Here is a 14,337-nt window from a genome sequence, read left to right as displayed (position 1 = left end):
GTTGCAAACTGAGCGTTCAGCACTGTAAAAGATACAAATGATAGTCTTTGTCCTGAATATTCGTTTGAAAGAGAAACGAGACAGTGTGAGATTGTGTTTTAAAATATATATTACATCTGCCCTTCCTCCTTCTTCCATGTTTGTACCTTCACTTCCCTCTGATGCCCTCCTCTATGTGTATGCTTCCCAACTTGTTCTCTTATTTGTATCCTCAAGCCTTCACAGTAAATAAAAGGAATTTTATTTGAGTCCCATTATCTTAATTTGTGAGGCACCTCAACATGTTGTCTTCTGTATCTTCCTGTGTTAGATTTTGCTCATTTCCTAATCTTTGTTTTAGAATAATGCCAGTGGTATGCATTTGATTCTGCTATTGGCATCTTTTGAGAAGCAGGTAAGTTTTGCAGTGTTGCAAGGGAACTGTTTAATCTCTCATACGAGTCAATAGAAATACAATTCACAAAATCCTTACCACCTTTGAATAATACTGTTCTGGAAACTTAGAAACAGTTTAGAAAGTTAAATGTGTAATGTGAACAAAAGAGTGGCCATACTGGGTCAGACTAATGGTCCATCTAGCCCAGTATCCTGTCCTCTGACAGTGGTCAATGCCAGAGGCATCAAAGGAAGTGAACAGAACAGGGCAATTATCAAGTAATCTATTCCCTGTTGTCCAGTCTGAGCATCTGGCAGTCAGAGGCCAAGGGACACCCAGAGCATGAGGTTGGATCTCTGACCATCTTAGCCATTGAAGGATCTGTCCTTCATGAATTTATTTAATTCTTTTCTCAACCCAGTTATACTTTTGGCCTTCATAACATCCTCAGGCAATGAGTTCCCCAGGTTGACTGTGCGGTGTGTGAAGAAGTACTTCCTATGAGTTGTTGTAAACCTATTGATTTTATTGGGTGTCCCCTGGTTTTGTGTTATGTGACAGGGTAAATAACACTTCCCTGTTCACTTTTCCACACCATTCATGATTTAAAGACTTCTATTGTATTCCCCCCTTAGTCGTCTCTTTTCTAAGCTGAACAGTCCCAGGCTTTTAAATCTCTCCTCATAAGGAATTGTTACCTGCAAAAATCTAGCGCACCCCGCCTATACCCTACTGAGGGGTCAAGGCATGACCCAATCAATTTAGGCACTCCCACCCTTTCCCTTTCCTAGGGCTTAGGGTATAAGGCACCTATCCTTGCCTGCCCCCCAGGGCTCAGGAAGAAACCTGGTCAATTTAAGTACCCGCCCTTTCTCTCCTGGGGGCTCAGGGCTCTACAGGTCTGTGAAATCTTTTCCCAGTGAGAGAGCTGTAAACAGCTGTGCTCTAAACATCTATTTATCAGCAACACACACAGAATACGGATACCAAGCAAATCTCTTATGCTCACCACTCCCAATATACAGACAAATTTCACTCGATGGCCAGTCAGGATAGACTCATCTGGGGGTTCCTGCCGATGCCTCTGCACATCACGGTCATGCAGAGGGGTCAGAATTCCAGCAGCTTAATGTTGAACTGCAGTCTGGAAATGGTTCCCAAAGAACATTATTTTTGATTTACATTGTGTAGGTAAAACTAGCTATCTCCTTCAAATTTACTAAACCTATCACATTATCCCACACTCCTAAATAACAAAAATTTTAACCAATTATACATTGGCACCAATATGTCCTCCTTCCTACCCAAGTTCTTTACATTTTGTCTTTCATGCCCAAATTGTAACTTAGTTGTGACCTTCTCTGTTTGTGCAGATGGTCAGCATAAAATGCTGGTCATAGTTTATCTTACCATTTGTTATGTCTTTTTCTGTATTCTCCCTAATTTCCCAGTGCCTTTACAACCTTAGTGGTTATAACTCTCCTTAGGGACATTCCTGAGGTGGGGGTGCTTTAGCAGCAGCAGCTGTTCCTTTTTTTCTTTTAATTTCAATTTTAACGGTGAACTCCCAAGGCTGGTTTAGTATGGGGGGAGGTTTGATCAGGTCTCAGGCCTACAGAATCAGTCGTATACCCTTAATTATTTTTGTTACCCTTTCTGTACCTTTTTCATTTCTAATATAACTTTTTTGTGATGAGGTGACCAGAACTGCATGCAGTATTTAAGGTATGGGCGTACCACAGTTTTACATGATTGTGATATTTTCTGTCTTATTATCTATCCCTTTCCTAATGGTTCCTAACATTTAGTTAGCTTTTTTTGACTCCTGCTGCATACTGAGTGGGTGTTTTAAGAGAGCTGTCCACAATGGCTGTCCACAAATTCATGAAGGACAGATCCTTCAATGGCTATTAGCCAAGATCTTTCTTGAGTGATAACTGCTAATTTAGACCCCATCATTTGTATGATAGTTGGGGTTTTGTTTTCAAAATGCATTATTTTCATGGTTTCAGAGTAGCAGCAGAGTGTTAGTCTGTATCTGCAAAAAGAAAAGGAGGACTTGTGGCACCTTAGAGACTAACAAATTTATTTGAGCATAAGCTATTTGAGCATAAGCTTTCGTGAGCTACAGCTCACTTCATCGGATGCATTCAGTGGAAAATACAGTGCGGAGATTTATATACACAGAGAACATGAAACAATGGGTGTTACCATACACACTGTAAGGAGAATGATCAGGTAAGGTGAGCTATTTGCAAGGTTGACTATCACTACAAAAAGATTCCCCTCACCCCCCCTTGCTGGTAATAGCTCACCTTACCTGATCACTCTCTGTGTATAAATCTCCCCACTTTATTTTCCACTGAATGCATCCGATGAAGTGAGCTGTAGCTCACAAAAGCGTATGCTCAAATAAATTTTAGTCTCTGAGGTGCCACAGGTACTCCTTTTCTTATTTTGCATGTGGCTTATATCCAGAACAGGAGAATAAAATGGAAACATTAAAGTTTTAAGTCAGATCCATATAAAGATTTTCTTGCTTTCCATTGTCAGCATCTCCTGCTTTACTTCTGTGTGGACAATAAGTGTTAGGCTGACAAAACATATCCTAACAGTGCAAGATTTAAGAAAGAATAAGTAATATCCTTTCTGGATTTTCATACTTTTTTATCCAGAGCCAAAGGATGGACTATTAATTGTGATATTTAAAGTCCCAGAAATTTTGCACTATTTTTAAGACATTTTCTCCTTATCCCCCAATACTACTTGAAATATTAGGACTTATCCTTTTCACAGATGAGAACACAACTTATCCCATATAATTTTCTTAAAACAGGAGTTCATTTTATTTATGAGGAGAAAAGGTTTTCCAGGTCATCCTGAGTTTTCAAAGTGCAGCTGCTCCTGTGTTATGACTTTTTATCCTATTTACAATTAATATTTTAGAGTTCTGTAAGTGTTATTAAACCTTGTATCGGGATGCTATTCTCCAGTCCAAACCTTTGTTTCTATATTCTGTGGGATAATTTTTTCTAGTCATTGAAATATTCTTGTAATGAGTATTTTATTAATAAGTTCTGTGTTTCTTTATTCAGCTTTTTTTGAGATCCAAATTCCCATCCTTAAATTGCCAGTAGTTTTGCAGCTCCCACATTTCCCATCTTAACCTGTGAACATTTTGGTTGGGGGTGAAAATTGGTCGTTTGAAGGAGGTGGTTCTCAGTTTACTATGTAGCAGGGTAGCTTACCATGTCCAGCAAGCTAAAGATTTTCATAGGATACCAAAACCAGAATGGAGCCAAGAGAAGATGGTGACCAGCCTCTATCTTGTGCTTGTGTGCCTCTCCCTCTGTTGTGTTTTGTGTCAGTGTTAAGGACTTGTGTATACTTCTGGCTAAATCGGCACTGCTGCAATCGATGCAGCGGTGTCAATTTAGTGGGTCTGGTGAAGACAAGCTAAGTCGATGGCAGAGCACTCTCCCGTCAATGTCTGTACTCCACCTCCCTGAGAGGCGGAAGGTAAATTTGTGGGAGAGCATCTCCTATCAACCTAGGTCGACTTACAGTGGTGTAGACCAGACCTTAGTATCAAATCAGTAATATCAAAGAGGTTTTGGTGTTGTATTGTTTTTCCTTTGAAATTTGTACACTGTCAGGTGGTCTTATTATTTTGAGCTGTTTTTATGAAGGTTGATTGAGGTGTCGAAAATGGAACTACGGGTGTCAGTTAAAAATGCTGGATTATTTTCCCTTCAGATATTTGGAAAAAATTAACCCAGTCCCCTCTAGAGTTGCTAACCTTCTAGGGTTGGCCTTGAGTCTCCAGGAATTAAAGATTAATCTTTAATTAAAGATTGTCATGCGAAGAAACTTTCAATAATACGTCCAACCAGAATTGGCAATCCAAGTCCCCTCTCTGTTCTAAACTACTTCCTTTGCAATCAAAAGTGAGAGAAAAACAAAAAAAGCCTGGGGATGAATAAAATATTAATACTGTTTTTGAAGTAAAATTTCTCTCACACACAATTATATCTGCTAACAGATTTATCAATGAACTGGAATACAATAACTGGCAAAAGAAACCAAAGTTGGTACCAAATGGGCACAATATTTTGTAGAGACATATTAATTATCTAATATCTACTTAGTTTTAAAGTATGTGGAGGACTGGAAAAAAAGGGCTAGGATTAGAGGGAGACTTTGTGAGTAAAAATAAACATGTTTTTTCCATGTTATCCAGGGTGTTCTTCTGGTACAGACCTAACAGGATGTTACAGAATTTTTAGCCAGTAAGTGGAGGGGTGGGGGTAGTATTTCTGCCCCCTCCAAGGCACGAATTAATATTGCTTCATTTGTTTCCTCCCTTCAGGATTGCTCTTAATCTTATAATTGCAAATAGAGAGTGCTAATTTCCAGTGAGAATTACAGTCAATCCAAAATAGGGCACAAGAATCCTCTGCTTGTCCCCTTTGTCTACTGAATTTCAGAGCGACAAGGTGGGTGAGTGAGGTAGTATTGGACCAACTTCTGAGAGAGACCTGCTTTTGATCTACACAGAGCTCTTCCTCAGATCTGGGAAAGGTATTCAGAGTGTTACAGCTAAATACAAGATCAAAGAGATAGTTTAGCATAAGTAGTGAGCACATTCTAAGGGACCATTCAAGGTGAAGTGGCCTGTTAGCACCCCTGTATTCATAAGACAAAAAGAGGAGTTAGTGTGTCACAAATTGTTGTAATACGCCGTAAATCTGGTGTGTATATTAACACCATAGAATTATAGGACTGGAAGGGACCTCGAGAGGTCATCTAGTCCAGTCCCCTGTACTCGTGGCAGGATTAAGTACTATTTGGATCATTCCTGTTCTTAAAAATCTCCAGTGGTGGAGATTCCACAACCTCCATAGACAATTTATTCCAGTGCATAACCACCCTGACAAGTTTTTCCTAAGGTCCAACCTAAACCTCCTTTGCTACAATTTAAGCCCATTGCTTCTTGTCCTATCCTCAGAGGTAAAGAACAATTTTTCTCCCTCCTCGTAACAACCTTTTATGTACTTGAAAACTGTTATCATGTCGCCTCTGTCTTCTCTTTTCCAGATGAAACAAACCCAATTTTTTCAATCTTCCCTCATAGGTCATGTTTTTTAAAACTTTAATAATTTTTGTTGCTCTTCTCTGGACTTTTTCCAATTTGTTCACATCTTTCCTGAAATGTGGCACCCAGAACTGGACATGGTACTCCAGTTGAGACCTAATCAGCGTGGAGTGGAGCAGAATGACTTCTTGTGTCTTGCTTACAACACACCTGCTAATAGATCCCAGAATGTTGTTTGCTTTTTTTGCAACAGTGTTACACTGTTAACCCATATTAAGCTTGTGGTCCACTATTGGCCCCAGATCCCTTTCTGCAGTACTTCTTCCTAGGCAGTCATTTTCCACTTTGTATGTGTACAACTGATTATTCCTTCCTAAATGGAGTACTTTGCATTTGTCCTTATTGAATTTCATCCTATTTAGTGCAGACCATTTCTCCAGTTTGTCCAGATCATTTTGAATTTTAATCCTATCCTCCAAAGCACTTGCAACCCCTCCCAGCTTGGTATCGTCTGCAAACTTTGTAAGTGTACTGTCTATGCGATTATCTAAATCAGTGATGAAGATATAGAACAGAATGAGACCCAGAACTGATCTCTGCGGGACCCCACTTGTTATGCCCTTCCAGCATGACTGTGAACCGCTGATAACTACTCTCTGGGAACGGTGTCTAGCAAAGTAATGAATTTAAGCTCTCAGGCTTGTCTTTTGAAAGGGTTGTGCAGGTTTCCTTTGAGGATGAGCACTGATAGGTCAGATATAGTGGAATCACTTTGTGAAAAGTGTTCACCCACAGGTGGCATGGTTTTTTTGTCTTATCATTTTCCTCTGTCAGTTCATTAGAGAGTGTGGTGATTGTCTGACTTCACCCACATAGTTGTTATCAGGGCATTTAGTGCACTGGATGGGGTACACCGCATGGTGTGATAGGCATGTGTAGGACCCAGAGATCTTGAAAGGAGTGTTGGGGGGGGGGTGTTGATCATTGTAGGAATGGAGATATGTATGCAGATTTTGCGTCTGTTGTTCTGGCAGAATCTGGTGCCCCTTTGAGTTGGTGTGGCCTGGTCTGTGGGGAGCCTTGCTTCTGATGATGAGGTTGGAGAGAATTGGGGCTTGTATGAAGGCCAGAAAAGGCGGTTCAGAAAATACTTTTTCAGGATGGGTCCCCCTTGAGTATGGGTTGTAGTTTGATGTTACCACTTATGAGTTCCAGTGTGGAGAAGTAGGTGACAACTAAGTGTGTTCGGTCAGAGGGGGTTTTATTTCTGTATTGAAGTAGGTTCTCGTGGTATTTGGGTGGCCCGTTCCATGATGCAATCTATACATCCACCAAACAAGGACACTCTGCCAGAGAAGTAATTTTCATTAGCTAAAAATTACACCACAAAATGAAACGCAACAAAACAGTCATTTTTGTTCCTTGCTTGAATTGGATTTGTTTTGTTTGTTTGATTAAAACTGGGCTAGCTATTTTTGTGGGTATGTCTTAGCATTTTGGGAGCACAGTACTACCAATGATGAATTAATGGATTTGCAATATGTGAGCTGTCAGACATTCTACAGGGTTTGAAATGTAATTAAAAATGGCAATGACTGTTCATAGTCCCTTCTAAAATATTATTCTATGACTAAAAATATTTACTCGGATATAATTAACACTGTTTATTATATGGCATTTTAAAACATGGTGGCAAATTAATATACTGTTGTAAAAAGGAAAGGGCAGAAGTTAATCGCTTTGACAAATGTGATCATTTTAACTTACTGTATTTTTACTTCAGTTTATACACAGTGCCTCTCACAGCATGCTGTTTTGATTATTTGGATGGACTACAATTCTTTACAATCCTTCTATATATAGTTCTTGTTGAAAATAAAGAATAATTTTTTGGTGTATCGGATCATACCAAATGAAGTCTAACAAATAAATTAACTTAAATAAATTCTGCCACACTATACTTGCCCTGCTGTACAGATTTACTTTTGAAAATTTCGTACAACTTAATCCAAATTGCATAAAAAAAAATCCTGAGGTAAATTTATTGCTAGAATTGAAATGTCTGCATCTTTGCTGTTTCAGTGACTTCTTGTGAACATAATTTTATTGGAAAATCCTGGCTTTCGCTGTCTGGATCCTTTAACAGTGTGCCAAAGGTGAGTTGACTCCGGCCTCCTTCTCATAATTTAAGATGATACGAAGCTAATTGGATGAATTATTTGTTACTCTGATTGTTTAATGTACTTCAGTGCTTATAAATTGTTAAGCTACCAAAAAAAGTGTTAAAGCTTTTTCCTCCGCTAATTTGAGCCAAGTAAATTTTAGCTCTCTTTCATAAGTGAAGAGGGTCAGATTTAATAATTAGATATTGCTGAGAGCTGTATTTGGCTCTTATCCTATATTGTCTGTTGTCTTGCTTCAGGATTTTTTTTTTTTACAGTCCTCAGCCATAGTTTGTTAGCTTTGCTTTATTAACAGGCTCAGCATTGATTCCTCATGGTTTCCTAAAAACTAGCTCCATAAAATAAATACTATTGCATACAATGTTTAAAGACAAATAGAATTTTGTTTATCACTTGCTTAATCTACATGGCCTTCTTATAAAGGATCAGCAGAACTGTAGTTGGTACATTTTAAGGATATTTTTTGGGCAGTCTCCAAAGACATGAGGTTGCCTGATTAAATTGTGTCTTATACAAGATTCATTTTACAGAAGAATTTTGTTAATTCCTATTTTCCTAATGCACACACCACACCATTTGCACATGGCAACTGTTCTCTGTCACCAGGATTTAGCAGAAATTTATTAGCAGAATGCTGTGTGAAGAGGCTTCATCTTACTAAGACCTCAGTTTACAAAAAAAATACAACAGAACACTGAATAGTCTTGTGGCTGCTGTATAGAGTTGGGAGCCATGAGAGCAATGTTCTGTTCATGGCTCTGCCATATATTTCTTAAATTTATTGAGACGAAATCATCTAATCTCTCTGCTCCTTAGTTTCTTCATCTATAAAAGGAAAAAGGATGTTGTGTGAGACTGAGTTCTTGAAAATGTATAAAGTATTTGAAATGTTTAGATGGAAGGTAATATGGAAGTACTGAATATGCTTTTAATTCGTTTTGAGTTCTGTTAAGAACCTGTATAATGCTAGAAACTAAACATCACTTGTTAAATAAATACATAAGTGTACTTAGTAATGCATTATTTTTACTTTTTTATCTTTGCTTGTTTGTAGTGGCTAACTTAAACATGGTAATTTGTAATGAGTTTTTAGCATAAATGTAGTGACATTTTATTGTATGTGAATTGTCAAAGATGTATCTTAACAAAAGGGAAAACAAAAACAAAAAAATACCACTGACTTTACCAAACCTTTTTTAACAATACTTGCTATTTTTCATATGAAAGATGAAATGCCACTATTTGTGTGGTATACTGTTACATAATAGTCAAGGATTTGCACACCACTTAGCTCAGAGTTTTGCCATTTCCTGATAGACTTTGAGAGTCGATGTTAGGTGAACCACTTAAAATAAGAACAAAACAACAATCCTTGTGAAATTAAAAAGAGGTATGTGCACACATACATACTGTACTTTTTTTTTTTTTGCATACCTCTAGACTTTCTTCTTATAGTAGAGGTAGAAGACAACAGTAGAAGCTTTTTGTACACAAAGTACTGATTCATGTTTAATCTTAACCTGTGACAAGTACAGTTGCCATTTATAGGATAATTTACACAATTTAAGTTAAGGACGTGCTTAAGTGCTTTGCTGAATCAGGCCCAAAGTATGTACTTAATTCAAATGTGGGTTTACATAGTAAAAAATTTATTTTGTGATATACATCGTTTATTTTTTGTAGCCACATGTGGTTTTTATGCTTTTCATAAGTAATGTAGTGACTGCACATGTTCTGAGAATATCTACTTTCATATTTAATACATTTAAAACTAGGACACTTAGTGTAAGTCAGAATTGTCTGTTACATTAAACTTTGTGTGCTTCAATGTGTAATGGTTTTCAGTAAATTTTATTATATACAGATACTTGTTTGTCTAAGATATTAATATAATTTGAAGTGCAGAAGTAGAATAGTCTTCATTTTTCACTTGTAGAATTATTTCTGTCTTACTCAGAGTAATTCTTAAATGCCACATTAAAGAACATCTTGTGATGAGAACATTACTAAATTCTAATTTAAGATTTTTCAGAGAGACTGATTTGCAATAATTTGTTATCCCAGCATGAGGGTGTAAATACAGTCTGTTTTAGAATGTAATATTGCCAAGACTATTACGCTGCAGTTTTAAACTGGGGAGACTTGTTACTAATTTCTTTCAGTCAAAGAAAATGGGTTACATTTTACAGTTTTACAGTACAAGATATTTGCTAAAATATTTTGGATAATCATATGTTTACTGGCAAGGATTAATTTGGTTATAGACACTTAGAAAATGGATATATGGGAGGTATATTTTATAGGTATCAGTCTTTTTTTTTTTTTTTTTTTTAAGAGCATCTTTCTTCATAACCCTTACAGCATATGCTCATTAGGTCATTTAATGATACACGTGTGAAGAAGAGAGTGTTTAAGGCCACGTCTACACTAGTACTTATGTCAGCAAAATGTTTGTTGCTCAAGGGTGTGAAAAGACACACCCCTGAGTGACGTAATTTTCATCAGCATAAGTAGTCATGTGCACAGCGGTATATTGATGGGAGAGTTTCTTCCACCAATATAGCTACCACCATCATTGAGGGTGATTTAATTATGTCAACGGGAGAGCTCTCTCCTGTCAGCATTAGAGCAGCTACACAAGAAATCCTTACAGTGGCACGGCTGTGTTGGTAAAGCTGTGCTGCTGTAAACTCTTCAGTGTAGACTTAACCTAAATTGGACAAGATTAGATGTAAACAGGTACAAATGAAAATTGATCACAATCCACTGTGACCTCATTTTGATAAGCCTGTTGAGTGACAAACATCCTCAATAAGTATTTCTGCAGTGCTTATGTGTAGGACCAGTGAGTAAAGTGTTGAAGTAACTCTAAGTAGGGGGTACTCCAACACCTTGTGGGATCGGGCACTTAATTATTATAGTATCTTAAATGTCAACTCTGTAGTTCATCATTAAAGGAGAACAACCATAAATAAGAACATTTAATAAAGCTAGCTGATGGTGATGGATTCTGGAACACTTACTGGAGCTTACTATGTTTGAGCATTAATGTGGGTGAGACTGCTTCAGGATTTATATTAAGTTAAAACTTTCAAGAAAATATTATGCACTCTTCCAGCTTGATGCTATACACATTTTGGTATAATACAAATTGCTAAAAGGATAAAGAGTACAAACTAAATAGGTACTTGGTGCCATGTCAAAAAACAAAGATTCAGGTCAGGTCTAGACTAAAAACTATGTTACCCAACTATGTTGCTCGGGGTGTAAAAAATCCACACCCCTGAGCAGTATAGTTAAGCCAACCTAACTCCCTGGTGTAGACAGTGCTAAGCTGGCAGAAAAATTCTGCCACTGCCTCTCAGGGAGGTAGATTTGAAGCGCCGCAGCTGTGCCGCTGTAGCAGTTTAAATGTAGACATAACTTCAGTCAATTATGTCAAGCAGTACTGGTGTACCTGGTGTAAATCTAATCCTTAAATGCAGCTCTAGGTTTATATGGAAAAGATTTATTGAAATTTAGTTTCTTTTATTGATTGAAGTTACAGAATACTGCACTAACCCTCTTGCAGTGACACAGTATTTTTAAACCATTGTTTTAGGCAATGAAAATTTATTAGCAAGCTATAAATACACTTGAGAAAAGAGTTGACTGTGTGTTATACATTACATAAATTATTTAATTTTCTCTTGATCAAAACAGTTAGCCAGTTTAAACAGATTTTTGTGTGTGAGTGTAATAATTAGAGAAGTCCTCATTTGGAAATCAACACCATGTTTGTTTTTAACTAGTATCGGAAATGGATCATTCAAGAACACTTGTTTGTACATTCAGTGTTTGTACATTTGGCCAATCCTCATTGCATTTGTAGAACTATAACATTTTCTGTCCTTGTCAGAACCAAATCTAGAACTTATAGTTATAATCTGATATGGAGCCTTTCCACTCTAAGTATCAGCATCAAATGCAGCCCCGATCTGTTGTTACATATAGTACCCTCTTATGGTTCTAAAGTGGTTTCTGTGATATGCTGTTGTGATTTCAATCTAGTTTCTAATTTATCAGATTCCACATCATCATCATCATCACAAAACTGCCACGCAATTGAAATTAATTGTTAAGAATTCAGTTCATTTAAAAAAAGTAAAAGAGGAATAACAGTTTTTTCTTGTTGTTGTGTAGCTTACTAGCCAAAGTTGCCTTTGTGCACTCTGTACCTCCTAATTTGATTTATCATATTTCCTAGTTCTGAGACCCAGAGAAATTAAGGGTTTATGCCTGTAAAGTGCTGAGTACTCTGGCCAACCTAGCAAAGATTGAAGCATAGACTTAACTTTATTCATGTGCTTAAAAATTAAGCATGTGCTTAAAATGCTTTCCTGGATGGGGGTCAGAGTGTTTAGCACCTTAAAGAATCAAATCTTAAGTGATTTGACCAAGGTCCCACACAGAGCCAGTTGCAGAAGTGGGAGCTGGATCTAAAATCATGATTTAGACTTAACCTAATGCACCAAATCGATTGGGATTTTTTTTTAATTTTTCTAAGGTGATACTATAAGTAGAAACAACCCAGAATTAAAGTAATCCCATTTAAAGCATGTAACTGTGTCAGGTTTTGTGAGTTGATTATAGATACACTTATATCATGGGATGGCTTAGAATGCGATGGATATCTCTAAATGCTGCATCACTGCTAGATATCTGACACAGTTAAGTAACATCAGAGGAGGAGTGTCCCAGAATGCTGAAAGCATTATGATTGGGCTGGTAAATAGTTTATATCTTTACTTTATCCAAAGGAAGCGTGACTGTTTACACCAGCTGAAGAATTAGTAGGAGAAGCAAAAGTGGATGGGAACCTGGGAGGCAGTGACCATGAGATGGTCGAGTTCAGGATCCTCGCACAAGGAAGAAAGAAGAGCAGCAGAATACGGACCCTGGACTTCAGAAAGGCAGATTTTGACAACCTCAGGGAACTGATGGTCAGGATCCCCTGAGAGAATAACATGAGGGAGAAAGGAGTCCAGGAGAGCTGGCTGTATTTTAAAGAATCCTTATTGAGGTTACAGGGACAAACCATCCCGATGTGTAGAAAGAATAGTAAATATGGCAGGCGACCAGCTTGGCTTAACAGTGAAATCCTTGCTGATCTTAAACACAAAAGAGAAGCTTACAAGAAGTGGAAGATTGGACAAATGACCAGGGAAGAGTATAAAAATATTGCTTGGGCATGCAGGAGTGAAATCAGGAAGGCCAAATCACACCTGGAATTGCAGCTAGCAAGAGATGTTAAGAGTAACAAGAAGGGTTTCTTCAGGTATGTTAGCAACAAGAAGAAAGTCAAGGAAAGTGTGGGCCCCTTACTGAATGAGGGAGGCAACCTAGTGACAGAGATTGTGGAAAAACCTAATGTACTCAATACTTTTTTTGCCTCTGTCTTCACGAATAAGGTCAGCTTCCAGACTGCTGCACTGGGCAGCACAACATGGGGAAGAGGTGACCAGCCCTCTGTGAAGAAAGAAGTGTTTTGGGACTATTTAGAAAAGCCGGACAAGCACAAGTCCATGGGGCCGGATGCACTGCATCCGAGAGCACTAAAGGAGTTGGCTGATGTGATTGCAGAGCCATTGGCCATTATCTTTGAAAACTCATGGCGATCGGGGGAAGTCCCGGATGACTGGAAAAAGGCTAATGTAGTGCCCATCTTTAAAAAAGGGAAGGAGGATGATCCTGGGAACTACAGGCCAGTCAGCCTCACCTCAGTCCCTGGAAAAATCATGGAGCAGGTCCTCAAGGAATCAATTCTGAAGCACTTAGAGGAGAGGAAAGTGATCAGGAGCAGTCAGCATGGATTCACCAAGGGCAAGTCATGCCTGACTAATCTAATTGCCTTCTATGACGCGATAACTGGCTCTGTGGATGGGAAAGCAGTGGACGTGTTTTTCCTTGACTTTAGCAAAGCTTTTGACATGGTCTCCCACAGTATTCTTGCCAGTAAGTTAAAGAAGTATGGGCTGGCTGAATGGACGATAAGGTGGACAGAAAGCTGGCTAGATTGTCGGGCTCAATGGGAAGTGATCAATGGCTCCATGTCTAGTTGGCAGCCGGTATCAAGTGGAGTGCCCCAGGGGTCGATCCTGGGGCCGGTTTTATTCAATATCTTCATTAATGATCTGAAGGATGGTGTGGATTGCACCCTCAGCAAGTTTGCAGATGACACTAAACTGGGAGGAGAGGTAGATACTCTGGAGGGTAGGGACAGGATACAGAGGGCCCTAAACAAATTAGAGGATTGGGCCAAAAGAAATCTGATGAGGTTCAACAAAGATAAGTGCAGAGTCCTGCACTTAGGACGGAAGAATCCCATGCACTGCTACAGACTAGGGACCGAATGGCTCGGCAGCAGTTCTACAGAAAAGGACCTAGGGGTTACAGTGGACGAGAAGCTGGATATGAGTCAACAGTGTGCCGTTGTTGCCAAGAAGGCCAATGGCATTTTGGGATGTATAAGTAGGGGCATAGCGAGCAGATCGAGGGACGTGATCGTTCCCCTCTATTCGACATTGGTGAGGCCTCATCTGGAGTACTGTGTCCAGTTTTGGGCCCCACACTACATATGTGGAAAAATTGGAGAGAGTCCAGCGAAGGGCAACAAAAATGATTAGGGGACTGGAACACATGAC

The 14,337-nt window shown here is 38.6% G+C and overlaps 1 protein-coding gene across 4 annotated transcripts in view; it reads left to right on the top strand.

The window, feature by feature from the left end:
- Positions 1–14,337, top strand: part of NCK2 (NCK adaptor protein 2) — a 164,108-nt gene that overhangs the window by 50,281 nt on the left and 99,490 nt on the right. For 3 of the 4 annotated variants that reach the window (XM_048856933.2, XM_048856913.2, XM_048856922.2), the window contains one exon: positions 7,554–7,627. The exons of the other annotated variant lie outside the window; for it this stretch is intronic. The gene's annotated coding sequence lies outside the window, so the exon portion shown is untranslated. The remainder of the gene's footprint in view (positions 1–7,553; positions 7,628–14,337) is intronic. 4 annotated transcript variants of the gene reach the window in all.

This window comes from Caretta caretta, chromosome 1 (assembly GCF_965140235.1).
Source record: "Caretta caretta isolate rCarCar2 chromosome 1, rCarCar1.hap1, whole genome shotgun sequence".
In the NCBI taxonomy this organism is placed as follows: Eukaryota; Metazoa; Chordata; order Testudines; family Cheloniidae; genus Caretta; species Caretta caretta.
This window is presented reverse-complemented; position numbering and strand designations above follow the sequence as displayed.